We start from the raw sequence: 27,160 nt of genomic DNA, 5'->3' as shown, positions 1-27,160 counted from the left end.
GGAGGGGTAGAGAAAAAGGAGCGAGTTGGGGTAATGTTGGGGTGAAGAAGGAGCTGAGGAAAAGGGGAACTTAGTCTAGGAAGGCCTCCTGGAGGAGGTGAGCCTTCAGTAGGGCTTTGAAGGAGGGAAGTGTGATTGTTTGGTGGATTTGAGGAGGGAGGACATTCCAGGATGTGGGCTAGGGATCGACGGTGGGACAGGTGAGAATGAAACACAGTGAGGAGGTTAGAGGCAGAGGAGCGGAGGGTGTGGGCTGGGCTGTAGAAGAAGAGAAGGTAGGAGAGGTTAGAAAGGGCAAGGTGATGGAGAGTTTTGAAGCCAATAGTGAGGAGTGTTTGCTTAATATGGAGGTTGATAGGGAAGCATTGAAGATTTTTTAGGAGGAGGTGACATTCCCAGAATGTTTTTGTAAAAAGATAATCCGGGCTGCAAAGTGAAGTATAGACTGAAGTGGGAAGAGACAGGAGGATGGGAGATCAGAAAGGAGGCTGATGCAGTAATCCAGTAGGGGTAGGATGTGGGGTTGTACTAATGTGGTAGCGGTCTGGATGGAGAGGAAAGGGCGGATCTTGGAGATGTTGTGAAGGTGAGACCGGCAGGTTTTGGTGACGGATTGGATGTGAGGGGTGAACGAGAGAGTAGAGTCGAGGATGACACCAAGGTTGCGGGCTTGTGAGACGGGAAGAATGGCAGTGCTGTCAACAGTGATGGGAAAGTCAGGGAGAGGACAGAATTTGGGAGGGAAGATAAGGAGTTCAGTATTGGACATTTGGAGTTTTAGGTGGTGGGAGGACATCCAGGTGGAGATGTCCTGAAGGCAGGAGGAGATGCGAGCCTGGAGGGAGGGAGAGAGAACAGGGGAGATGAAGATTTGGGTATCATCCACATAGAGATGATAGTTGAAGCCATGGGAGTGAATGAGTTCAATAAGGGAGAACGGAAGGGGACCAAGAACTGACCCTTGAGGAACCCCCACAGTTACAGGATGGGAGGTGGAGGAGGAGCACTGCAAAGGAGACTGGGAATGAATGGCCAGAGAGATAAGAGGAGAACCAGGAGAGGACAGAGTCAGTGAAGCCAAGGTTGGATAACGTGTTGAGGAGAAGGGGATAGTTGAGTGTCAAAAGCAGCTGAGAGGTCAAGGAGGATTAGGATGGAGTAGGAGCCATTGGATTTGGCAAGACGGAGGTCACTGGTGACCTTTGAGAGGCTGGTTTCAGTGGAGTGGAGTGGAGGGAAGCCAGATTGGAGGGGGTCCAGGAGAGAGTTGGAGGAGTGGACTTCGAGGCAGCGAGTGTAGATGACTCGCTCCAGGAGTTTGGAAAGGAAGGGTAGGAGGGAGATGGGGCAATAACTGGAGGGGGCTGTGGGGTCACGGGAAGGTTTTTTTTTTTAGGATGGGAGAGGCGTGGGCATGTTTGAAGTCAGATGGGGAAGAAACCATTGGAGACTGAGGGGTTGAAAATGGAAGTTAAGGAGGGGAGGAGGGAAGGGGCGAGAGTTTTTATAAGGTGGGAGGGAATGGGGTCTGAAGCCCATGTGGAGGGAGTGGCACTTGAGAGGAGGGAGGAGATCTCCTCTGAAGATACTGCTGGGAAGGATGGGTAGGTAGAAGAGGGGGTCGAGAGGAGGGGGAATGGAGGAGAGGTAGCGGTGACTTTGGGGAGCTCAGATCTGATGGTGTTAATTTTTCTAATGAAGTAGGTTGCCAGATCGTTGTGGGTGAGGGATGGGAGAAGGGGAGGAACAGGGGGCCTGAGGACGGAGTTAAATGTCTGGAACAGCTGACGAGGGTGGTAGGCATGGGTGTCAATAAGGGAAGAGAAATAGTTTTGCCGGGCAAAAAAGAGAGCCGAGTTAAGGCAAGAAAGGACAGGCTTAAAGTGGACAAGTTTGGCTTGATGTTTAGATTTCCACCAGCAGCATTCAGCTGCTCGAGCATTAGAGCGTAGGAGGCGGATGGTAGAGTTGATCCAGGGCTGTGTAGGGACTGTCTCTATATGTTGCCGATTTTTACTTCCCAAGCGCTTAATACAGTGGTCTGCACACAGTAAGCACTCAATAAATACGATTGAATGAATGAATGAATGGTGCGAGAGTGAAAGAGGGATGGGGAGAGAGTGAGTTGAGTTGAATAGAGAAGGTGGAGTTCAGAGCATCTATTTGGTCATCAAGGGTGGGTAAAATGGGTAGGGATGCTAGGTGGGGTGTCATGTGCTGTGTCCAACCTGATTAGCTTAATAATAATAATAATAATAATAATAATGGTATTTGTTAAGCACTTACTATGTGCCAGACACTGTACTAAGCTTAGTAAAGTCCCTAGCACACAGTCAGAACATAACAAATACCATTAAAAAAAAAGAAAACAATGGTTACTATAATGTGACTTTCCCATCAGACAAGGCTCTCCACAAACAAAATTCCTGGGCTCCAGAACTAGAAATGTTCTGCCCACAGTAGTATGCAATACAGTGCTCTGTACCCAGTAGGTACTCAGTATAATAATAATAATGATGGTATTTGTTAAGTGCTTACTATGTGCAAAGTGCTTACCACACAGAGGATGGGTCTAGGCTAGGGCTCTGCGTACGGTAGGGACTCAGTCGTATTTATATTGATGATGGCGTTATCATTCATGACCATCAGCTCTTACCAACCTCCTCTAGCAGCTCATGCTCACATTGTGGGAGGTCTGTTATATGTGAGGAGAGAAGGAGAGGAGAGAATCTGTAAGGGGAGAAAGAACAGGGAAAGAACTAGGACAGGGACCGCTTTGGGAACAGGAGGACAGTGACAGAGAGAGGAGCAGGTGTGAAGACGGAGCAAGGAAAGGGTTGTCCAGTTGTTGGATTCTCATTTCCTTCCTTCTATCCTCCTTCCTTCCACTGAACCAAGGCTGCTTCCATCACTAATCCAGCTTCCATCACTAATTCATTCCATCTTATTTATATGTACTAATCCACTTAGGCCGGGCGACCCACACACAGGACTCCAGCCATTATGGGGAAAACGTATTTGGAAATGAAGCTCAACTCAGGTGTCGCGAGGAGCAGCATGGCCTAGTGGAAAGAGCAAAGACTGGAGCTCAGGAGAGCTGGGCTCCAACTCCGGCTCTGCCATTTTCCTGCTGTGTGTCCTTGGGTAAGTCACTTAAGTTTTCTGTACTTCAGTTTCCTCATCTTTTTGCACTCTGTGTCACAGACCCAGGGAGAGTTTTGAAAGAGATACCTGAATCTCTACCATAGGACCATTTTAAGTAGCTCCCTCTTCCCTATGCATCATCTATGAACTTAAATCTGTGACCGTTGGGTATTTGATATTCACCCGACCCTCAACCCCACAGCACTTACGAATACATATGCATGTATAAATTATATATTATAAATTATTTATTCATATTAGTTATATTGTATATATTATAGACTGTAAGCTTCTTGTGAGCAGGGAACGTGCCTGCCAACTCTGTTATATTGTACTCTCCCAAGAGATTAGTACAGTGCCGTGCATGTACAAAGTGCTCAATAAATACCATTGATGATGATTATGATGACCTGAAAAAGAAAACTGTGAAAATTTGACTGGAAAAACCCTTTTCACAAACTTCCATTTTTATGTGTTTAAGACATAAGACAGTAGAGATAAAATTCAGGCTAAAGCTGCACCCAGATATCTTATGGTTCTTTCTTTATGGTATTTCATGGCTCAGTGGAAAGAGCTTGGGCTTTGGAGTCAGAGGTCATGGGTTCAAATCCTGGCTCTGCCAATTGTCAGCTGGGTGACTTTGGGCTAGTCACTTCACTTCTCTGGACCTCAGTTACCTCATCTGTAAAATGAGGATGAAGACTGTGAGCCCCCCGCGTGACAACCTGATCACCTTGTAACCTCCCCAGCGCTTAGAACAGTGCTTTGCACATAGCGAGCACTTAATAAATGCCATTATTATTATTATTATTATTATTATTATTATTATTATGTGTTTATTATGTGCCAGGCCCTGTCCTAAGGCCTGGGGTAGACATAAGATAATCAGGTTGGACATAATCCACGTCCCATATGGGGCTCGCAGTCTCAGTACCCATTTTACAGATGAGGTAATTGAGGCACAAAGAAATGAAATAAGTTGCCTAAGGTCAAACAGCAGATACATGACAGAAGCAGGAGAAGAACCCAGATCTCATCTGAAAAGTGGGTGTAATAATACCTACTTCACAGGACTTAGGTGGGGATCAAATATAATAACAATGCATTGGAAATAGAAGCTCCCTGCAAATAACTGGCTTGAGACAGAAAGAAGAGAAAGGGAGAGAGAGGGAAAGAGAGAGAGAAAGACAGAAAGAGAGAGAGAGAGAGAGATCACTGTCCTTCATGCTTGAAGAAAATAATAATAATAATGACATTTATTAAGCACTTACTATGTGCAAAGCACTGTTCTAAGCACTGGGGAGGTTACAAGGGGATCAGGTTGTCCCACGGGGGGCTCACAGTCTTAATCTACATTTTACAGATGAGGGAACTGAGTCACAGAGAAGTTAAGTGACTTGCCCAAAGTCACACAGCTGACAAGTGGCAGAGCTGGGATTTGAACGCATGACCTCTGACTCCAAAGCCCGGGCTCTTTCCACTGAGCCACGCTGGTGTTTCTGAGGATGTAGTTTCATCCTGGAGGGTTGTAGCCAAAAGAACTCTAATTCAATATTTAAAATATATATTTAAGCCTTGATTTTATTATTATTATTATTATTATTATTATTCCCAAAATGACTTCACTTTACTCATTCATTCATTCATTCATTCAATCGTATTTATTGAGCGCTTACTGTGTGCATTATAAGAGAAGCAGCGTGGCTCAGTGGAGAAGAGCACGGGCTTTGGAGTCAGAGGTCATGGGTTCAAACCCCGGCTCCGCCAATTGTCAGCTGTGTGACTTTGGGCAAGTCACTTCACTTCTCTGGGCCTCAGTTACCTCATCTGTAAAATGGGGATTGAGACTGTGAGCCCCACGTGGGACAACCTGATCACCTTGTAACCTCCCCAGTGTTTAGAACAGTGCTTTGCACATAGTAAGCGCTTAATAAAGGCCATCATTATTCCCAAAATGACTTCACTTTACTCATTCATTCATTCATTCATTCAATCGTATTTATTGAGCGCTTACTGTGTGCATTATAAGAGAAGCAGCGTGGCTCAGTGGAGAAGAGCACGGGCTTTGGAGTCAGAGGTCATGGGTTCAAACCCCGGCTCCGCCAATTGTCAGCTGTGTGACTTTGGGCAAGTCACTTCACTTCTCTGGGCCTCAGTTACCTCATCTGTAAAATGGGGATTGAGACTGTGAGCCCCACGTGGGACAACCTGATCACCTTGTAACCTCCCCAGTGTTTAGAACAGTGCTTTGCACATAGTAAGCGCTTAATAAAGGCCATCATTATTCCCAAAATGACTTCACTTTACTCATTCATTCGTTCATTCAATCGTATTTATTGAGTGCTTACTGTGTGCAGAGAACTGTACTAAGCGCTTGGAAAGTACAAGTTGGCAACGTATCGAGACGGTCCCTACCCAACAGTGGGCTCTACTCGTCCCATGTTTGACCTCACGAATTATCTGTGAGGTTGGGAAAGGCAAGTATTTGTGTCCGCACATTATAGAGCAAGAAACTGAAGCATTGAGAAGCTAAGTGCCTTGACCAAAGTGGCACAGTAGGCTGATAGGAGAGTTGGAACTAAACCATCCCATGCCCAGTCTTCTTTCAGTACCCTACACTGCGTCCGACAAGCCACTCAAAGAAGGCCCATCCACCCTCCCACTGGGCGGCTCGATAGTGCCGGGTCATCTCTCTCAGAAGGGCTGAACACCAAAGGAAATCCAAATCTAATCAGGGAGGGCTGCTAGGTAGCCAGAGTGGCTCCATGATGTCGGGCCATCTTTCTCAGAGAAGCAGTACATTGAAGGAAGTCCAAATCTAGCCAAGGAGGGCTGCCAGCTGGCCATCGTGACTTGACGGTACCCGATCATCCCTCTCAGAGAGGGTGAACATCTAAAGAAGTCCAAATCTATTCAGGGACGGCTTCTGCATGGCCAGCGTGGCTCAATCGCGCTGGACCATCTCTCTCAGAGAGGCTGAACGTCTAAGGAAGTCCAGGTCTAGTGAGGGAGGATTGCTCACTAGATGTGCAAGTCTCTTTCTGTTTTCCACAAAAGTTTGTGTTTTCACAGGAAGCTGAAAAATTTCCTTTTTTTCCAAGGGGCCGTAATGTGGGAATTTTTTTTTTTTTACCAGAGCCAGCGCCAGCCAAGACTCATCCCACGCTTCCAACACGGTGAAGGAGTGGTCTAGTGGAAAGAGTGCAGGTCTGTGAGTTAAAAGACCTGAGTTCTAATCCCTCTCTGCCATTTAGCTGCTGGGAGACCTTGGAGAAGTCACTTACCTTCTCTGGGCCTCAGTTACCTCATCACTAAAATGGGGATTACATACCAGTTCTCCCTGATTTAGACTGTGGGCCCCATGTGGGACAGTGATTGGGTTCGACTTGATTATCTTATATTTACCCCATTACTTAATCCAGTGTCTGCCACACAGTAAGTGCTTAACAAATAATAATAATAATGATGATGATAGCATTTGTTGAGTGCTTACTATGTGCCAAGCACTGTTTTAAGTGCTGAATGCCACAACTATTACAAACAAGCCAGTTGTGGGCCTCTTCGTGGTCACCCCTTTTCACCGGGGCTCGACCGGAGGCTGAACATCCCCGGTCCGAGATGGTGGCACATTTCAAGAAATTTTCCCTGCTCCATAAAGAGTCTTGCCTCCGTCCTATTTTCCATTTTCTTTGTTTGTTTGCTTTGGAGGCAGAGAAAAGATCCAGGCTTGAAGTATTTTTTTTTCAAAAAAAAATTTTGCTGAAGCCAGAACTCCAACCACAGAAGTGCTGAGCTCCGGTACCTGGAACTTCTGTGATAATTGCTGGGTGGGGTGATCCTCAAAAGGCAATTTTCGGCTCCCTGTGAGATAAAGTCAGAAAAATGTGTTACTGCGGCAGCCCGTTTCCTGACTGGAACAAAGGCAGAAATAACCATGAATTAGTCGACTGTTTTTGCCTATGTCCTGCAGTCACCAAAGGACAGAACACCCTCCAGCGGCTAGGGTGACTCCTCCACAGCTATATTGTTGTTTTTTTTGTATTTGTTAAGCGTTTACTATGTGCCAGGCACTGTACTAAGTACCGGAGTAGATACAGGCTAATCAGGTTGGACAGAGTCCCCGTCCCCCAGGGAACTCACAATTTTTATCCTCATTTTACAGATGAGGTAACTCAGGAACAGAGAAGTTAAGTCACTTTCCCAGTCACACAGCAGACAGGTGACAGAGCCCAGATTAGACGCCCAAATCCTTGCTCTATCCAGTAGGCTATGCGGCTTCTCAACTTCACAACAACAGTGTTAACAAGAAAATAGCTGCTTCTCAGCTATATAATAACATGGGAAGGGAAGATGGGGTATAAACTGAGCTTTTTGGGGCCTGACGGCTGGAAGGGGGAAGCCAGCTTGCCCACTCCACACTGCTGAGGACCTATACCTTGCTCTAGAAGCAGCGTGGCTCAGTGGAAAGAGCATGGGCTTGGGAGTCAGAAGACACGGGTTCTAATCCCTTGTCTGCTGTATGACCTTGGGCAAGTCACTTAACTTCTCTGTGCCTCAGTTACCTCATCTGTAAAATGGGGATTAGGACTGTAAACCCCACGTTGGACAACCTGATTACCTTGTATCTACCCCAGTGCTTAGAACAGTGCTTGGCACATAGTAAGTGCTTAACAAATGCCATTATCATTATTATTATTATTAACATGGGGACATGGCAGCCAGGTTGGCAGAGAGCAAGGGGACAACAGAATTTGTTCCTGAGAGAGAGAAGGACGACGTAGGCCTTAGTTTTCCTGCTCCCTCCCTGCATCCTGGAGGTTCCAGGACACCACCCCTTCTCTCCCTTTCTGCTCATTAAGGGCAGAGAGATGTCACAGGGAGGGGTAGCGGCCTAAGAAGGCCCGAACTAGAAAGCGGTCTGAGAGGAAGAGGACAGAGGCAGTGAAAAACAAGGAAGGAGGGAGCACAGGGATGGGAAAAGACAGAGGGAAATAGAACTAAGAAAAGAGAGATAAAACAGGACTTGGCATAGAGGAAAATTCAAGGTCAGAGGAATTACATAGGTGGACCTAGGAGAAGAAAGTAAAGATTCAGTAAAACTGAAAGGGAAGGAAAGGGAAGACAAAGTAAAGCGGAAGAAGAAAGGATGTGAAAGGACTTCAGCAGATCGAGGAAGATGACCTGACCACTCTCCCACACGACCGCTACACACAAAACCACCCCCCTCCGTACACCCCCACGGAGACCTCCCCTCTCTTAACTCCCTCCGAGGCCATCATGCCTCATTTGGACTCCCTACCCCTTTCCCTAGTGGATAGGGCATGGTGCAGGGCATCAGAAGGACCTGGATTCTAATCCCCCACTTGTCTGCTGTGTGACTTTGGGCAAGTCACTTAACTTCTCTTGGCTTCAGTTACCTCAGTGGTAAAACGGGGATTAAGACACTGAGCCCAGTGTGGAACAGGGACTCTGTCCAACCCAATTTTTGTATCTATCCCAGCTCTTAGTACAGTGCCTGGAACCTAGGAAGTGCTTAACAAATCTTGCAATTACTATTATTACTATTATCCAACCTCCCCCTATCGATACACAAATCCACACTCTCGACTTTGCCCTCTGTGCTGAACACAGCTCCCTCACCCCCTCCATCCCTCTCTCAGTCTGACACAAGCAGCCCTGTATCCCCTCCATCGTGAGCTTCCTCCTCTCCTGAGCTTGTGCCAAAGAGAAACACTGAGAAACAGCTTGGCCTAGTGGATAGAATTCAGGCCTGGGAGTTGGAAAAACCCTGCTCATATCCCATCACGACGGCTGCATCAGCCTCCTCGTTGGTCTCCCTTGCCTCCGGTCTCTTCCCCTGCATTCAGCTGCCTGTACTTCACTCAGCTTGCCTGCATCATTTTTCTAAAACATCATTCTGCACACATGTCTTCAAATGGCAGCATGGCTCAGTGGAAAGAGCCCGGGCTTTGGAGTCAGAGGTCATGGGTTCAAATCCCTGCTCAGCCAGTTGTCAGCTGGGTGACTTTGGGCAAGTCACTTCATTTCTCTGGGCCTCAGTTACCTCATCTATAAAATGGGGATGAAGACTGTGAGCACCCCGTGGGACAACCTGATCACCTTGTAACCTCCCCAGCACTTAGAACAGTGCTTTGCACATAGTAAGTGCTTAATAAATGCCATTATTATTATTGTTAAATGGACGTTCTGCTCTGCATGAAGCAGAAACCCCTGACTGTTAGTCTTAAGACACCCAGTCAACTCTTATCCTCCTGCTTATCCACTCTTTGCTTACTACAGCCTTCCCAGCTCACACTCTTCAAGCTAACACACTCATTGTGCCTTGTTCAGATCTCTTCCATCACTGGCTTCTTCCTTCCCCTTCCCCCCACTCCTGCCTTCCTATCCAACAGATAACAGCTCTCCCCACCTTTAAAGTCCTTCTGTAATCATATTTCCTCCAGGAGGCCTTCCTCAATTATTTCAGTGGATAGCACTGTCCCAAGTGCTTGGGAGAGTACAATATAACAGAATTAGTAGACACATTCCCTCAACCAGTCAATAAATTGTTTATTGAGAGCTCACTGTCTCTAATGTGCTAAGGACTTGGGAGAGTATAATATGACAGAGTTGGTAGGTACATTCCCTGACTACAAGGAGCTTACAGTCTAGAGGGGGAGACAGACATTAATATAAATAAATTATGGATATGTACCTAAATGCTGCAGAGCTGAGGGTGGGGTGAATAAAAGGGGAAAATCCAAATGGAAGGGTGACACAGAGGGAGTGGGAGAAGAGGAAATGAGGGTCTAGAGGAGCCCTTCCCCAAGGGTTTAGGCATTCTGTAGTCATTCAGAAATCTTGGCACCTCTGAATTTGGGTTTGTCCCCTTGAAATCCCACCTCCCTTTGACCTACAGCCCAGGAGCCTGGCTTACTGGCGACAGGGTAGGATGTGAGAGTTTCTGAACCATTCTGTATAGGAGCAAAGCACTGGTTCTTCATATAAAACAATTAAATGATGGTATTTTTTAAGCACTTACTATGTGCTAGGCATTGTACTAAGTGCTGGGGTGGGTACAAGCAAATCGAGTTGGACACAGTCCCTGTCCCAAGTGGGGCTCCTGGTCTCAATCCCTATTTTATAGATGAGGTAACTGAGGCCCAGAGAAGTGAAGTGACTCGCCCTAGGTCACACAGCAGATAAGAGGTGGAGCCGGGATTAGAACCCCTGACTAGCTGATCCTGGTCTCTTTGGTCGTGGAGGCCCCAAAAATTACATTTATGTGTCCTGACAACCAACTTGCTCTCCTTCTGTCCAACCACACTCTCTGCTGCTTCAGCTGAAGTCAGTTCCTCTTTGAGACTGGGGTGTGGGGCTTGAAGACCAGCTGATAAACACCATGCTTCTCATAAACCCCCCACATACACCTGAAGTCGGTTTTAAGTCTGCCTCTAACCTCCTTTTCTTCAAGCTCCATGTATCTGAGCCTTTTCTCCTGGGGCCTGGCTGCCCATCCCTTGAATCATTCCCTCCACTCTTTTCGGAATTCTCTTTGTGTTGTGAAAGTGCCTTAGCTAAAACCGGACACGATACCCGAATAAGGATCTGGTCGGTGCAGAGAAGAGATCGAGGACCACTTTCCTGCTCTTGCTTGTCCTGTCCTAGAACTGAGTTGACTTTACAATTCAGCAATCCTTCGAGTTGGAAGATGCCTCTGATGGTGAGATTTTATCCATGGGTCATTCAATCGGTTGTATTCGTTGAGACCTTGCTGTGTGCAGAGCACTGTCCGAAGTGCTTGGGAGAGTACACTATATATGACAGAATGTGGGAACTTGGTAGGTAAGACCAGTGCGTGACTGACAACCTCTTTTGGCAGAGTGTGCTTGTAGAAACTGCAACCTGCTGAAATGGTTGTGTTGGTCACCCACAGTGCCTGGTGAAGTTTTCATTTTTTTCTCCTGTGTTTCAGTCTTCCCCAGACCCTCTGCCCCAAACATTCATTCATTCAGTCGTATTTATTGAGCGCTTACTGTGTGCACAGCACTGTACTAAGCGCTTGGGAAGTAGAAGTTGGCAACGTATAGAGATGCTCCCTACACAACAGCGGGCTCACAGTCTAGAAGGGGGTGACAGACAACAAAACAAAACATATTAACAAAATAAAATAAATAGAATAAATATGTACAAATAAAATAAATAAATAGAGTAATAAATATGTACAAACATATACATATATATATATATACAGGTGCTGTGGGGAGGGGAAGGAGGTAAGGCAGGGGGAGGGGGAGAGGAAGGAGGGGGCTCAGTTTGGGAAGTCCTCCTGGAGGAGGTGAGCTCTCAGTAGGGCTTTGAAGGGAGGAAGAGGGCTAGCATGGCGGATGTGTGGAGGGAGGGCATTCCAGGTCAGGGGGATGACGTGGGCCGGGGGTCGACGGCAGGACATACCATTTCAGATTGTTGCATGTCACGTTAGCCCATCTTCATGACTCTCTGTCACTAATTTGGCCTCTTTGCTGACCTCCCAGTCTCCTGTCTCTCCCCATTCCAGTCCATGCTTCACTCAGTGCCCTTTCCGCTAGCCCATGCTGCTTCTCAGGGTCGACTCAACTCAACCCGGATCGACTCAACTCAAATCGCTTGCTGTGCGACCTTGGGTAAGTCAATTAACTTCACTGTGCCTCAGTTCTCCTGATCTTCCATCTACTTCTCAGGGTTGAGTTGAGCTGGGCTACGCCAGGCCAGGCTATTCGGGTCCGAGGAGTAGCAGAGCTCCTGGAGCCAAGAGACATCTTAAAAGCCAGGACCTGGGCTGGACCAGGTTCTCCCTCTGGCCCCTGGAGTGGAAACACAGCACTTTGGGGCCCTGCTCATTAATCGGGTTTGTCCCAACTGAGGGGTGGAACTCCTCTCAGCCTCTCCACCAGTACTCTCCAGTCTCGGCTAAGAGAGGGTGAGTCAAGCAGAGACCTACCCATTCCATTCCCAGCGCTTAGAACAGTGCTTCGCACATAGTAGGTGCTTAACAAATGCCAGCATTATCATTCCTAGCTTGGCCAGTGGCTAGTGAGTGGAAGACAATCTGCTACAAGTCAAAACTCACCTGTGCTAGGCCGCAGCAGCTCGGGACAGAGTCGAGGGCGGAGACTCAGGTTTATTGCATGGAAGGGGGCAATGGTAAACCGCTTCCGTATTTTTACCAAGAAAACCCTGTGGATCCACTACCAGAACGATTGCAGTTGGGAAGCGGGATGTTCTGGGAGAGATGTGTCCGTGGAGTCGCCATGGGTCGGAAACGACTCGACGGCATAAGACGAGACAAGAGGGGTGGAGAGTTGCTCTACTGCTGACATCCAGAACCCCTTCCCTCTCTGCTTGGCACAGGAGGTGGCTTATTATTAGAGCTGGAAAGCTGAGTACAGACAGTGCCGGGGCCTGATGGCCTGCTCTGAAAGAGAAGGGGCTCGGCCTGTCTCCGAAGCCTCTTCCAGGCCCGGGGTGAACGGTGGCACCGGCGAAAGGGGATTCATTCATTCATTCATTCAATCGTAATTATTGAGCGCTTACTGTGTGCAGAGCACTGTATTAAGCGCTTGGGAAGTCCAAGTTGGCAACATATAGAGACATTCCCTACCCAACAGCGGGCTCACAGTCTAGAAGGGGGAGACAGACAACAAAACAAAACATATTAACAAAATAAAATAAATAGAATAAATATGTACAAATAAAATAAATAGAGTAATAAATACGTACAAACATATATACAGGGATGAAGGGCAGTGACTTCCAGCTCCCACTGCTCAGCCCTCACTTCCCTCCTGGGAAGCTTCAATCTTTCTACAGATTTCTTTTGAAAGGCAAAGTGGCCAGCTTGGGTTTGCAGGAGAAGGGGAAACTCTGTTAGCCCAAGGGGCTACCTGGCTGTGAGCTGCCTCACTGGAGACCAGAGGAGTTTTCTCTCCGGTCATTGCCAGTGGAATTCATGAACTCTGATCTCCCACCAGAGCAGCCTCACCCCTTCCCAAATGGGGCCTCATACAGAGATGAAGGCTGCTGGGCCTCTTTATGCAAAAGAAATAATAATAATCGTGGTATTTGTTAAGCACTACTATGTGCCAGGCACCGTACTAAGCACTGGGCTGGATATAAGCCCAGTCCCTGTCCCACATGGAGCTCACAGTCTCAATCCCCATTTTACAGGTGAGGGAAATGAGACACAGAGAAGTTAAGTGACTGCCTGAGGCCACACAGCAGACAAGTGGCAGAACAGGGATTAAAACCTGTGACTTTCTTACTCACAGGCCCGTGCGCTATCCACGGTGCCATCCTTCCCATCTCCCAAGCCCGTAAACTGGTATTATCCTAGACTCCTCTCTCTTATGCAACCTCCCCATTCAATCTGTCACCAAATCCTGTCGGTCTCACCTTCACAACATCGCTAAAATCCGCCCTTGCCTCTCCATCCAAACCGCTACCACGTTAACACAATCACTCGTCCTATCCCGCCTAGATTCCCACATCAGCCTCCTTGCTGACCTCCCAATCTCCTGCCTCCCCCCACTCCAGTGCATACTTCGCTCTGCTGCTTGGATCATCTTTCTACAGAAATATTCAGGACATGTCACCCCCCTCCTCAGAAATCTCCAGTTGTTGCCTATCCACCTCCGTAACAAACTAAAACTCCTCATCTCACTAGCTTTAAAGCACTCCATCACCTTGTCCCCTCCTACCTCACCTCGCTTTTTTTCTACAACCCAGCCCACACGCTTTGTTCCTCTGGTGCTAACCTTCTCAATGTGCCTCAAATTCCCCTTTCTCACCACCAACCCCTAGCCAATGTCCTACCTCTGGCCTGGAACGCCCTTCCTCCTCAAATCCACCAAATAATTACTCTCCCTGCTTCAAAGCCTTACTGAAGGCACATCTCCTCCAAGAGGCCTTCCCAGATTAAACCCTACTTTTCCTCATCTCCCGCTCTCTTCTGCGTCACCCTGACTAGCTTCCTTTGCTCTCCCCCCTTCTCCCAGCGCCACAGCACTTATGTACATATCTTTAATTTCATTTCTCTGTATTGATGTCTGCTTATTTGTATTGATGTCTGTCTCTCCCTCTAGACTGTTAGCTCATTGCGGGCGGGGATTGTCACTCTTTATTGTTGTATTGTACTTTCCCAAGGGCTAAATACAGTGCTCTGCACCAGTAAGCGCTTAATAAATATGATTGAATTAATGACTGAATGAATGTGGGGCAGAATGGGCATGTGAAGGAGGGAAACGCCCCACAGTTTCCTCCAGTGATTGAAGTTGCCAGAAAACACATTCATTCATTCAATCGTATTTATTGAGCGCTTACTGTGTGCAGAGCACATACCAGAGTGGCTGCCCCTAAGCCTTGAGTTTTCTTCACTTTGTTTCCAATTGTCCCAAGTGCCACAATGGCTGGCTCAGCAGTGCCCAGGGGCGGGGATACAGGCCACTGAGGTCTGGCCAGGAGCCAGGCCCCATCAGGGGGACGTTCCCCTCCTCCCCCGGCCCTGTCGGGCTAGTCGATAACACGGCTTTCCACAGGATTTCCTCTCCCTCTTTCCCCACCCCATCCCTTCCGACCAAGGGCCGTTATAACAATAATAATAATGATGGCATTTACTAAGCGCTTACAATGTGCAAAGCACTGGTCTAAGCACTGGGGAGGTGACAAGGTGATCAGGTTGTCCCACGGGGGGCTCACAGTCTTCATCCCCATTTTACAGATGAGGGAACTGAGGCCCAGAGAAGTGAAGTGACTTGCCCAAAGTCACCCAGCTGACAAGTGGCGGAGCCGGGATTTGAATCCATGACCTCTGACTCCAAAGCCCGTCCTCTTTCCACTGAGACATGCCACTTCCCCGCAGCTTCCTGACCCCGCGAGGGCCTATTTCACTGGCATCATGAACCAGAGCATTTCTTGGGTCGGTCCTGTCTCCCTGCAAGGAAAGGACTCTCCAGAAGTCCAACGCCCGGCAATCATATTTACTGAGCCCTTACTGTGTGCAGAGCACTGTACTAAACACAATACAACAGTAAACAGACACGTTCCCTGCCCACAATGGGCTTATTCATTCAATCACATTTGTCGAGTGCTTACTGTGTGCTAAGCACCATACTAAGGGCTTAGAAGGGCACAGTATAACAATGAACAGCCTAGAGCTTGCAGTCTAGAGGGGAAGATAGGCATTAATATGAATAAATAAATGGCACATATGGACATAAGTGTTGTGGGGCTGGGAGGGGGGATGAATTAAGGTGACACGTTAGGGCGATGCAGAAGGGAGTGGGAGAAGAGGGAAGGAGGGCTTAGTCAAGGAACCACTTCTGTAAGGTGATGAGGAGCCAATCAATCAATCAATCGTATTTACTGAGCGCTTACTTTGTGCAGAACACTGTACTAAGCGCTTGGGAAGTACAAGTTGGCAACATATAGAGACGGTACCTACCCAACAGTGGGCTCACAGTCTAGAAGTCAAATAAGCCTGTCTAGCCACCTGTCAGTTTCAATCACTGTGGGCACCCTGCCCCCTCTCCTGTAGAGGGGTGGGCATGGAAGGGAGTGGGAGAAGCAGGAGATAATAATAATAATAATAATAATAATAATAATAATAATAATAGCATTTATTAAGCGCTTACTATGTGCAAAGCACTGTTCTAAGCACTGGGGTGGTTACAAGGTGATCAGGTTGTCCCACGGGGGGCTCACAGTCTTCATCCCCATTTCACAGATGAGGGAACTGAGGCCCAGATAAGTGAAGTGACTTGCCCAAAGTCACCCAGCTGACAGTTGGCGGAGCCGGGATTTGAACCCACGACCTCTGACTCCAAAGCCCGGGCTCTTTCCACTGAGCCACGCTGCTTCTCATGATAAAAATATGCAAAAGCATATGGAACTTGTACTTCCCAAGTGCTTAGTACAGTGCTCTGCACACAGTAAGCGCTCAATAATTACGATTGAATGAATGAATGAATGACCCTATCCCACACGGGGCTCACAGTCTACCTTATCCCCACCTTACAGATGAGGAAACTGAAGCCTCCCAGAGGTTGAGTGACCCAAGGTCACCCAATAGACCAGGGTTGATGCTAGGAATGTCCAGACTGCAAGCTCTTTGTGGCCAGGGAATGTATCTGTTTATTGGTGTGTTTTACTCTCCCGAGCGCTTATCACACTGCTCTGCAAACAGGGAGTGCTCAATAAATACGTCCGACCGACAGACCTCTGGTTCCATTCTCTCTTTCCACTAGGCCTCGCTGCCTCTCTTTGGTCACTTAGTGACCCTGAGGCCGCCAACTAGTCCCCAATAACTCAGTCCGCTGTCGTGCCCCCCGTGAGCTATGCAGCCCCCTACTCAAGAGCTTCAGACAGCCAAAAGCCCGCGGGGAAACTGACTCCAGGCAGGCTTCCGGCCAGGAGAGGAGAAGTTCGGGTCTCTGGCAGCCTCGCGTGGCTCAACGGGAACAGCCCGGGCTTGGGAGTCAGAGGTCGTGGGTTCAAATGTCGACCCCGCCAATTGTCAGCTGGGTGACTTTTTGCAAGTCACTTAACTGCTCTGTGCCTCAGTTCCCTCATCTGTAAAATGAGTATGAAAACTGTGAGCCCTCCGTGGGACAACCCGGTCACCTTGAATCCTCCCCAGTGGTTAGAACAGTGCTTTGCACGTAGTAAGCACTTAACAAATGCCATCATTATTATTAGGGTCCGAAGACCAACGACTCTTCCTTCAGGCGGGTCCTGTTCATCATCTAGGGCATCTCCCAAGCAGGCCAGCACACCTGGCCCACATTCCTCCCTTCAAGGCCCTACTGAGAGCTCACCTCTTCCAGGAGGCCTTCCCAGAGTGAGCCCCTTCCTTCCTCTCCCCCTCGCCCCCATCTCCATCCCCCCACCTTACCTCCTTCCCTTCCCCACAGCACCTGTATATATGTATATATTTTGTACATATTTAGTACTCTATTTATTTTACTTGTACATATCTATTCTATTTATTTTATTTTGTTAGTATGTTTGGTTTTGTTCTCTGTCTCCCCCTTTTAGACTGTGAGCCCACTGTTGGGTAGGGACTGTCTCTATGTGTTGCCAACTTGTACTTCCCAAGTGCTTAGTATAGTGCTCTGCACACAGTAAACGCTCAGTAAATACGACTGATTGATTGATTGATTGATTGATCATCGCCCTGGCCTGGAATGCCCTCCCTCTGCCCATTTGCCAAGCTAGCTCTCTTCCTCCCTTCAAGGCCCTGCAGAGAGCTCACCTTCTCCAGGAGGCCTTCCCAGACTGAGCCCCTTCCCTCCTTTCCCCCTCATCCCCCTCTCCATCCCCTCCATCTTATCTCCTTCCCTTCCCCACAGCACCTGTATATATGTTTGTACATATTTATTACTCTATTTATTTTACTTGTACATATCTATTCTATTTATTTCATTTTGTTAATATGTTTGGTTTTGTTCTCTGTCTCCCCCTTCTAGACTGTGAGCCCACTGTTGGGTAGGGACCGTCTCTATACGTTGCCAACTTGTACTTCCCAAGCGCTTAGTACAGTGCTCTGCACACAGTAAGCGCTCAATAAATACGATTGATTGATTGATTGGAGGAAGGGTCACGGAAAGGTCCTCTCCTGGCCTCTCTGAGCAGGTAGCTGGGCCCAGCTCTGATTTTAGTTTGGCTCTCCCTCGGTCCGCTCGGATGCGTAGTCGGCCGGGCTTGCTTCCTAATTTGGAAATCTGCACTGTGGCCACACTGATGCCGGGTGGGAAGGCGGGGAGGAGGGGGACAGTGGAGTGTCCTGCTGTGAACTCTGAGGGACTGCCAGAGAAACCAACCACCGCGGCTAGACGCCAGCCAGATGGGTTAACTCTCGTGATGCCCTTTGAACTGGTTCTTCCCTAAGTGGTGCTGAGGGCTGGGAGTCCCGGGCCTGACCCCCTCTCCATCCCCCCCATCTTACCTCCTTCCCTTCCCCACAGCACCTGTATATATGTTTGTACATATTTATTACTCTATTTATTTATTTATTTATTTGTACATATCTATCCTATTTATTTTATTTTGTTAGTATGTTTGGTTTTGTTCTCTGTCTCCCCCTTTTAGACTGTGAGCCCACTGTTGGGTAGGGACTGTCTCTATATGTTGCCAATTTGTACTTCCCAAGCGCTTAGTACAGTGCTCTGCACATAGTAAGCGCTCAATAAATACGATTGATGATGATGATGATGATGATGACCCTTTCACTCCCCGTTTGGTGAGAGGCTGAAGCTCTGCACACACTAAGCACTCAATAAATACCCTTTTATTGATTGATTTAACATGGTGTGCCTGGAAGAATTGCCACTTCGCAGCCCTTGTCCCTCTCTTCCACTCTGCCTCTTGGACTCCTGAATTTCCAGGAGTCTCTGAACAAGTAGTGACTTTGGGCAAGTCACTTAACTTCTCTGGGCCTCAGTTCCCTCAGCTGTATAATGGGGATGAAGACTGTGAGCCCCACGTGGGGCAACCTGATTACCTTGCATCTACCCCAGCGCTTAGAGCAGTGCTTTGCACATAGTAAGTGCTTAACAAATACCAACATTATTACTATTATTATTATTAGAGGAAACTCTTCATTCATTCATTCATTCAATTGTATTTATTGAGTGCTTACTGTATGCAGAGCACTGTACTAAGCGCTTGTACAAGTTGGCAACATATAGAGATGGTCCCTACCCAACAGGGGGCTCATGGTCTAGAAGGGGGAGACAGAGAACAAAACAAAACATATTAACAAAATAAAATAAATAGAATAAATATGTACAAATAAAATAAATAGAGTAATAAATACATACAAACATATATACATATATATATTCATTGATTTCCTCACTGCACTGTAAACCTCTGGATGGCAGGGATAGGGTCTTCTAGCTACTGTACTCTCCCAGATGCTTTGCACAGTGATATTTCCCCAGGAAACAAAGGGAAGCAGCATGGTTTAGTGGATAGAGCATGGGCCTGGGAACCAGAGGGCCTGCGTTCTAATCCCAGTTCTGCCCCTTTTTAAAAATGGTATTTGTTAAGTGTTTACCGTGTGCCAAGCTCTATTCTAAGGGCTTGGGTAGATACAAGGTAATCAGATTAGACACAGTTCATGTCCCACCCGGGGCTGTTAATGAGGATTAAGAGCATGAGCCCCGTGTGGGACAGGGACTGTATCCAACTATATTACCTTGTATTTAATCCGGAGTTTAGAACAGTGTTTGACACATAGTAAGCACTTAACAAGTACCATAATTATTATCATTAGTAGTAGTAGCATTTAATGAGCACCCACTCGGTGTAGTGCACTTTAGCAGGTTCTTGAGAAGTTCAGAATATCAAAGTCCCACATTCCCGGCTTGTTACTGCTATATTATGCGACGAACACCAGGCCAAAAATCTGGGAGAGGTGATTCATTTATTCAATCATATTTACTGAGCACTTACTGTGTGTAGAGCACTGTACTAAGCGCTTGGGAAGTACAAGTCGGCAACACATAGAGACGGTCCCTACCCAACTGCGGGTGCACAGTCTAGAATCAATCAATCAATCGTATTTATTGAGTGCTCACTGTGTGCAGAGCACTGTACTAAGCGCTTGGGAATAAATAAATAAATAATAATGACATTTATTAAGCGCTTACTATGTGCAAAGCACTGGTCTAAGCGCTGGGGAGGTTACAAGGTGATCAGGTTGTCCCACGGGGGGCTCACAGTCTTAATCCCCATTTTACAGATGAGGGAACTGAGGCCCAGAGAAGTGAAGTGACTTGCCCAAAGTCACCCAGCTGACAATTGGTGGAGCCGGGATTTGAACCCACGACCTCCGACTCCAAAGCCCGGGCTCTTTCCACTGAGCCACGCTGCTTCTCTAAGTACAAGTTGGCAACTGTTGGGAAGTTGGGAAGTCCAAGTTGGCAACATATAGAGACGGTCCCCACCCCACAGCGGGCTCACAGTCTAGAAGGGGGAGGCAGAGAACAAAGCAAAACATATTAACAAAATAAAATAAATAGAATAGACTAGAATAGATATGTACAAGTAAAATAAATAAATAAATAGAAGTGAGAAAGGGTGTGCGGCCTGTATAATAACAGGTCAAACGCAGCAGAGCAATGTGTTACCTGATTTATCTAGAAATCTCATTTTCAGAAGAAAGATGTACTTTCACTGACACGTCTAGTCAGTGGTTGAAACTTGGCCCTATATATTTTCCCCTGAGGGTGTGCTGGTTGTCAAAAGGAAGGCATCAGCTGTATTTCCCCCAAAACTCTCCCGCTGCCTATGAAGAAAACAGTTTGACATGCTCACGCTGGCACCGAGCGGCTGTCCCCAAACCCGTTCTCCCTTAATCTCTGCTCTCGCACTTACTTTAGCGATCTCTAAATACGGAAAAAGGGCTAAGGGCCGGTGGTCATTGCGCACCTTGATAGAGTGTTTTTGAGAAGCACCCCTCTGGCTGCCAATTTTTCATTCTGGCAAATTCAGGGGTGAACGGGAAGATCTGCCCCGGTTCTCAAGAGTGGATGAATAGGTCACGGTTTAGAGGGAGAGACTACAGATTAATAGGAGTGAATAAGTAACAGATAAATGAAGACTGTGAGGGTGGGAGCGGCTGATGGAATAGTAAAACCCAGAAGATGTGATGGTTGTTGGCCGGCGGGGGGGAATTAAGGATTGCCTCCTGGAGGAGGTGGCTTTTTAGGGGGAGTGTGGCCGAGTGCTGGTTAGCTGTCTGATGATCCCAAACAGGTCCCCCTCTAATAATAATAATAGTGATAATGATGGCATTTATTAAGTGCTTACATGTGCAAAGCACGTTCCAAGCGCTGGGGCGATACAAGGTGATCAGGTAGTCCCACAGGGGGCTCACAATCAATCCCCATTTTACAGATGAGGCAACTGAGGCGAAGAGAAGCAGCGTGGCTCAGTGGAAAGAGCACGGGCTTGGGAGTCAGAGGTCATGGGTTCGAATCCCGGCTCCGCCACTTGTCGGCTATGTGACTTTGGGCAAGTCACTGAACTTCTCTGTGCCTCAGTTACCTCATCTGTAAAATGGGGATTAAGATTGTGAGCCCGCTGATCACCTTGTATCCCCCCCAGCGTTTAGAACAGTGCTTTGCACATAGTAAGCGCTTAATAAATGCCATAAAAAAAGAGAAGTGAAGTGACTTGCCCAAAGTCACACAGCTGACAGTTGGAGGAGCCAGGATTTGAACCCATGACCACTGACTCCAAAGTCTGTGTTCTTTGCACTGAGCCACGCTGCTCTTCTAGACCATAAGCTCGTTGTGGGCAAGGAACGCGTCTACCAACGCTATTGCATTGTACTCTCCCAAGCATTTAGTACAGGGTTCTGCACACAGTAAGCGCCGCTGATAGAGTGCATGAAGGAAATAGTTGGCTCCTTTGATGTATTTGTCTGCTAAAGGTGGGAGAAACGGCCTCTCCTACAGAGTAATAATAATGGTGGCATTTGTTAAGCGCTTACTATGTGCAAAGCACTGTTCTAAGCGCTGGGGGGGATACAAGGTGATCAGGTTGTACCGTGTGGGGCTCACAGTCATCATCCCCATTTTACAGATGAGGTAACTGAGGCTCTGAGAAGTTAAGTTACTTGCCCAAGGTCACACAGCAGACATGTGGCGGAGCCGGGATTCCAACCCATGACCTCTGACTCCAAAGCCCGGGCTCTTTCCACTGAGCCACGCCGCTTCTCTAGGGAGTGTACAGGATAGTAAAATACATCAACCAGTCAGTCGATCATTCTTTATTGAGTGCTTACTGTATGCAGAGCACTATACTAAGCACTCAGGAGAGTACAATATAGCAATATAATAATAATAATAATAATAATAATGGCATTTATTAAGCGCTTACTATGTGCAAAGCACTGTTCTAAGTGCTGGGAGGGTTACAAGGTGATCAGGTTGTCTGTCCCACCGGGGGCTCACAGTTTTGATCCCCATTTTCCAGATGAGGGAACTGAGGCACAGAGAAGTTAAGTGACTTGCCCAAAGTCACACAGCTGACAATTGCCAGAGCCAGGATTTGAACTCATGACCTCTGACTCCAAAGCCCGTGCTCTTTCCACTGAGCCACACTGCTAATAATAATAATAATAATAATAATGGCATTTATTAAGTGCTTACTATGTGCAAAGCACTGTTCTAAGCACTGGAGAGTGCAATATAAAAGAGTTGGTAGATATGTTCCCTGCTCACAAGGAGCTAACAAACTAGAAGGTGTCTAATTTGATTATCTTGTATCTATCCCAGCGTTTTGCCTAGTGCAATAAATACCATTTGTTGATTAAGGTGTTTAAGACCTATGAAAGTCGCTCACAGACACTCCCCTGAGTTGACCTCAAACAAGTACTTTTGGGGTCACTATTGGTCAAGTATTGCTCTCTGGGCCTAAAAACCAAATCTGTGTGGGCAGCGGACATGTCTGCCAACTCTATTGCTTTGTAATAATAATGATGGCATTTATTAAGCGCTTACTATATGCAAAGCACTGTTCTAAGCACTGGAACTCTCCCAAGCACACAGTACAATGCTCTGCATGCAGTAAGTGCTCAATAAATACCATCGACTGATTGAATGAATTGAAGTTTCAGTCATGCAGACGTCTTTTCGGACACATCATCATCAATCATATTTATTGAGCGCTTACTGTGTGCAGAGCACTGTACTAAGCGCTTGGGAAGTACAAGTTGGCAACATATAGAGACAGTCCCTACCCAGCAGTGGGCTCACAGTCTAAAAGAGGGAGACAGAGAGCAAAACCAAACATACTAACAAAATAAAATAAATAGAATAGATATGTACAAGTAAAATAAATAAAAAATAAATAGAGTAATAAATATGTACAAACATATACATATATACAGGTGCTGTGGGGAAGGGAAGGAGGTAAGATGGGGGGGATGGAGAGGGGGACGAGGGGGAGAGGAAGGAAGGGGCTCATTCTGGGAAGGCCTCCTGGAGGAGGTGAGCTCTCAGTAGGGCCATGAAGGGAGGAAGAGAGCTAGCTTGGCGGAAGGGCAGAGGGAGGGCATTCCAGGCCCGGGGGATGATGTGGGCCGGGGGTCGATGGCGGGACAGGCGAGAACGAGGTACGGTGAGGAGATTAGCGGCGGAGGAGCTGAGGGTGCAGGGTGGGCTGTAGAAGGAGAGAAGGGAGGTGAGGTAGGAGGGGGTGAGGTGATGGACAGCCTCGAAGCCCAGGGTGAGGAGTTTCTGCCTGATGCGCAGATTGATTGGTAGCCACTGGAGATTTTTGAGGAGGGGAGTGATATGTCCAGAGCATTTCTGGACAAAGATAATCTGGGCAGCAGCATGAAGTATGGATTGAAGTGGAGAGGGACACGAGGATGGGAGATCAGAGAGAAGGCTGATGCAGTAGTCCAGACGGGAAAGGATGAGAGCTTGAATGAGCAGGGTAGCGGTTGGGATGGAGAGGAAAGGGCGGATCTTGGCAATATTGTGGAGCTGAGACCGGCAGGTTTTGGTGACGGCTTGGATGTGAGGGGTGAATGAGAGAGCGGAGTCGAGGATGACACCAAGGTTGCGGGCTTGTGAGACGGGAAGGATGGTAGTGCCGTCAACAGAGATGGGAAAGTCAGGGAGAGGGCAGGGTTGGGGAGGGAAGACAAGGAGTTCAGTCTTGGACATGTTGAGCTTTAGGTGGCGGGCGGACATCCAGATGGAGATGTCCTGAAGGCAGGAGGAGATGCGAGCCTGGAGAGACGGGGAGAGAGCAGGGGCAGAGATGTAGATCTGGGTGTCATCAGCGTAGAGATGATAGTTGAAGCCGTGGGAGCGAATGAGGTCACCAAGGGAGTGCGTGTAGATCGAGAACAGAAGGGGACCAAGCACTGAACCTTGGGGAACCCCCACAGTGAGAGAATGGGAGGGGGAGGAGGAGCCTGCAAAAGAGACTGAGAAAGAACAACCGGAGAGGTAAGAGGAGAACCAGGAGAGGACGGAGTCCGTGAAGCCAAGGTCAGATAGCATGTTGAGGAGAAGGGGGTGGTCCTTTCACATCTGCAGGTGGCATACACGCACATACACACAGAGGACCTCCCATATGGTAACATTAAGTGCAAATGAAAAAAATGCATGTACACGTTTGTGTATATCCAACTGGTTATGGTTCTCATTCATCAGAGCGATGTTGCCCTCACCTGTTCCCGCTATTGCCAGAGAGAGATCCCTTCCCTCTGGATCTACCCCAGTGCTTAGAACATCATCAATCATCAATCGTATTTATTGAGTGCTTACTGTGTGCAGATCACTGTACTAAGCGCTTGGGAAGTACAAGTTGGCAACAGTGCTTGACACTTAGTAAGCACTTAGCAAATACCATCATTATTAGAAGCAACACGGTTTAATGGATAGAGCAGGCGCCTGAAAGTCAGAAGGATCTGGGTTCTAATCCCAGCTCTGCCACTTGTCTGCTGTATGACCTTGGGCAAGTCGCTTCACTTCTCTGGGCCTCAGTTCCCTCATCTGGAAAATGGAGATTAAGAGTGTGAACCCCAGGTGGGTCTGTGACTGTTTCCAACCTGATTAACTTTCTTAGAACAGTGCTTGGCACATAGTAAGCACTGAACAAGTACTTTAATGGTAAATTATTGTTATACTCGCAGCAATGGAGGGGCAGCAGATAATAATAATAATAATGTTGTGGGTCGGGGACTGTGTCCAACCTGATTTGCTTAGAACAGTGCTTGGCACATAGTAAGCACTAAGCAAGTACTTCAATTGTAAATTATTGTTATACCCGCAGCAATGGAGGAACAGCAGATAATAACAATAATAATAATAATAATAATGGCATTTATTAAGGGCTTACTATGTGCCAAGCACTGTTCTAAACACTGGGGAGGTTACAAGGTGATCAAGTTGTCCCAAGGAGGGCTCACAGTCTTAATCCCCATTTTACAGTTGAGGTAACTGAGGCCCAGAGAAGTTAAGTGGCTTGCCCAAAGTCACACAGCTGATAATTGGCGGGGCTGGGATTTGAACCCACGACCTCTGACTCCAAAGCCCGGGCTCTTTCCACTGAGCCACGCTGCTTGGCAGCCAGTCTCCCCAGGCCTCCTCCACCACCGGGGTCCCCAGGTCTGCCCAGGCGGTGTGGCCTGTCCTCCGTCGCGGGGGGTAAAGTCCATCCCGGCTGGACTTTAGGAAGATCACAACCACTACCCTGCCCACAGCCCCACCAGAAGCGGGAAAGGGCCGGAAACATCCTTTCGGGAAGCAGTGATGGAGCGCAGCTGTTGTTGCTCTTTTTGTTGATCTTGATTTATTGCTTTTGTTGTGTTTATCCTACTGATGCTTTCTTAGTGGGTCTGGCGATAGGTCCCTCTGCATCTAATTCGATACCCTTGTATTTTCGCCCAGGGCTTAGTATACGGCTTGGCGGGGAGTAAGCATTTAGCAAATGTCAGAAATAACAATGACGATGGTAATAATAATGGTAATCAGAAAAACCGGCTGCATGCAAGGCATTGTTCTGAATCTTCCATTTGATGAGTTGCGGTTGTCACACTCGTGGCCTCTTGCTCCGTCACCTGCCTGTCTGCAATCCAGGGGCCTGTGGTTTCTCTGACGAGGGGAGGCCCCCTGAAGCAAAAAGCAACATCCCCCTCCCTCCCCCAACCCTGAAAGCTCTGGTGTTTAACCATAAAGCCCTGGCCCAGAGCCACGGAGAGCTGGTAAACCCGAAGCTTTTCTGCGGTTCCAACTTTCCGGCCCCTTTTTCAGCTCCCAACTATCCCTTTGGCAGGAGTTCACTGCAACCTGCTTGAGAAAGGCCGCGTTTTTGACAGCTGTCTTCAAATGCAGCTACTTTATACAACGGAGACCACCTGGGGTGTCACGGGAAGGGGCTCATTCTGACAAATGGCCTCTCTCACAGACAGATTTCCAGGGAATCTGTCTTCCAGGCCCCTGTCTTGGAGGGTGGGCAGCCGAGATGCTAAGTGGAAGCAGGGTTCGAAGGGTGGAAAGAAACAGCTACTTAGTCCAGCTTCTGAAGTCCCTGCCCTTCCTTCCCAGCTCGGCAGGCAACTTGAGCGACTCGGGGGAAGACAATACGGTGATGGTCGAAGCATGGTAATTGCTTTTCCAGTTACGGTGAAACCGTCTGGAGGTTTGTCTTCCGGGGATCACCGCATCGGAAGTTCGAGGAGCAGTGACGGCGGGAAAACCATCCTCCCAGAAAGGGTCAGCGTGTTTCCGCCTGCTGGAGGAAAGCGGGGACGGGATGACTGAAGTCCTCAGAAAGATTTTGCTCGGAGTTTGGCTACTCTGGTCGGATCTTCTAGACTGTGAGCCCATTGTTGGGTAGGGACCGTCTCTATATGTTGCCAACTTGGACTTCCCAAGAGCTTAGTACAGTGCTCTGCATGCAGTAAGCACTCAATAAATATGATTGAATGAATGAATGAATGACTATATGCACCAGTATATATGTATATATGTTTGTACGTATTTATTACTCTATTTTATTTGCACATATTTATTCTATTTATTTTACTTTGTTAATATGTTTTGTTTTGTGGTCTGTCTCCTCCTTCTAGACTGTGAGCCCGCTGTTGGGTAGGGACCGTCTCTATATGTTGCCAACTTATCATCAATCATCAATCGTATTTATTGAGCGCTTACTATGTGCAGAGCACTGTACTAAATGCTTGGGAAGTACAAATTGGCAACATATAGAGACAGTCCCTACCCAACAGTGGGCTCACAGTCTAAAAGGGGGAGACAGAGAACAAAACCAAACATACTAACAAAATAGAATAGATATGTACAAATAAAATAAATAAATAAATAAATAGAGTAATAAATATGTACAAACATATATACATATATACAGGTGCTGTGGGGAAGGGAAGGAGGTAAGATGAGGGGATGGAGAGGGGAACGAGGGGGAGAGGAAGGAAGGGGCTCAGTCTGGGAAG

The sequence above is a fragment of the Tachyglossus aculeatus genome, chromosome 1 (assembly GCF_015852505.1).
Source record: "Tachyglossus aculeatus isolate mTacAcu1 chromosome 1, mTacAcu1.pri, whole genome shotgun sequence".
NCBI classification, from domain to species: domain Eukaryota; kingdom Metazoa; phylum Chordata; class Mammalia; order Monotremata; family Tachyglossidae; genus Tachyglossus; species Tachyglossus aculeatus.
Note: the sequence above shows the minus strand (reverse complement) of the source record.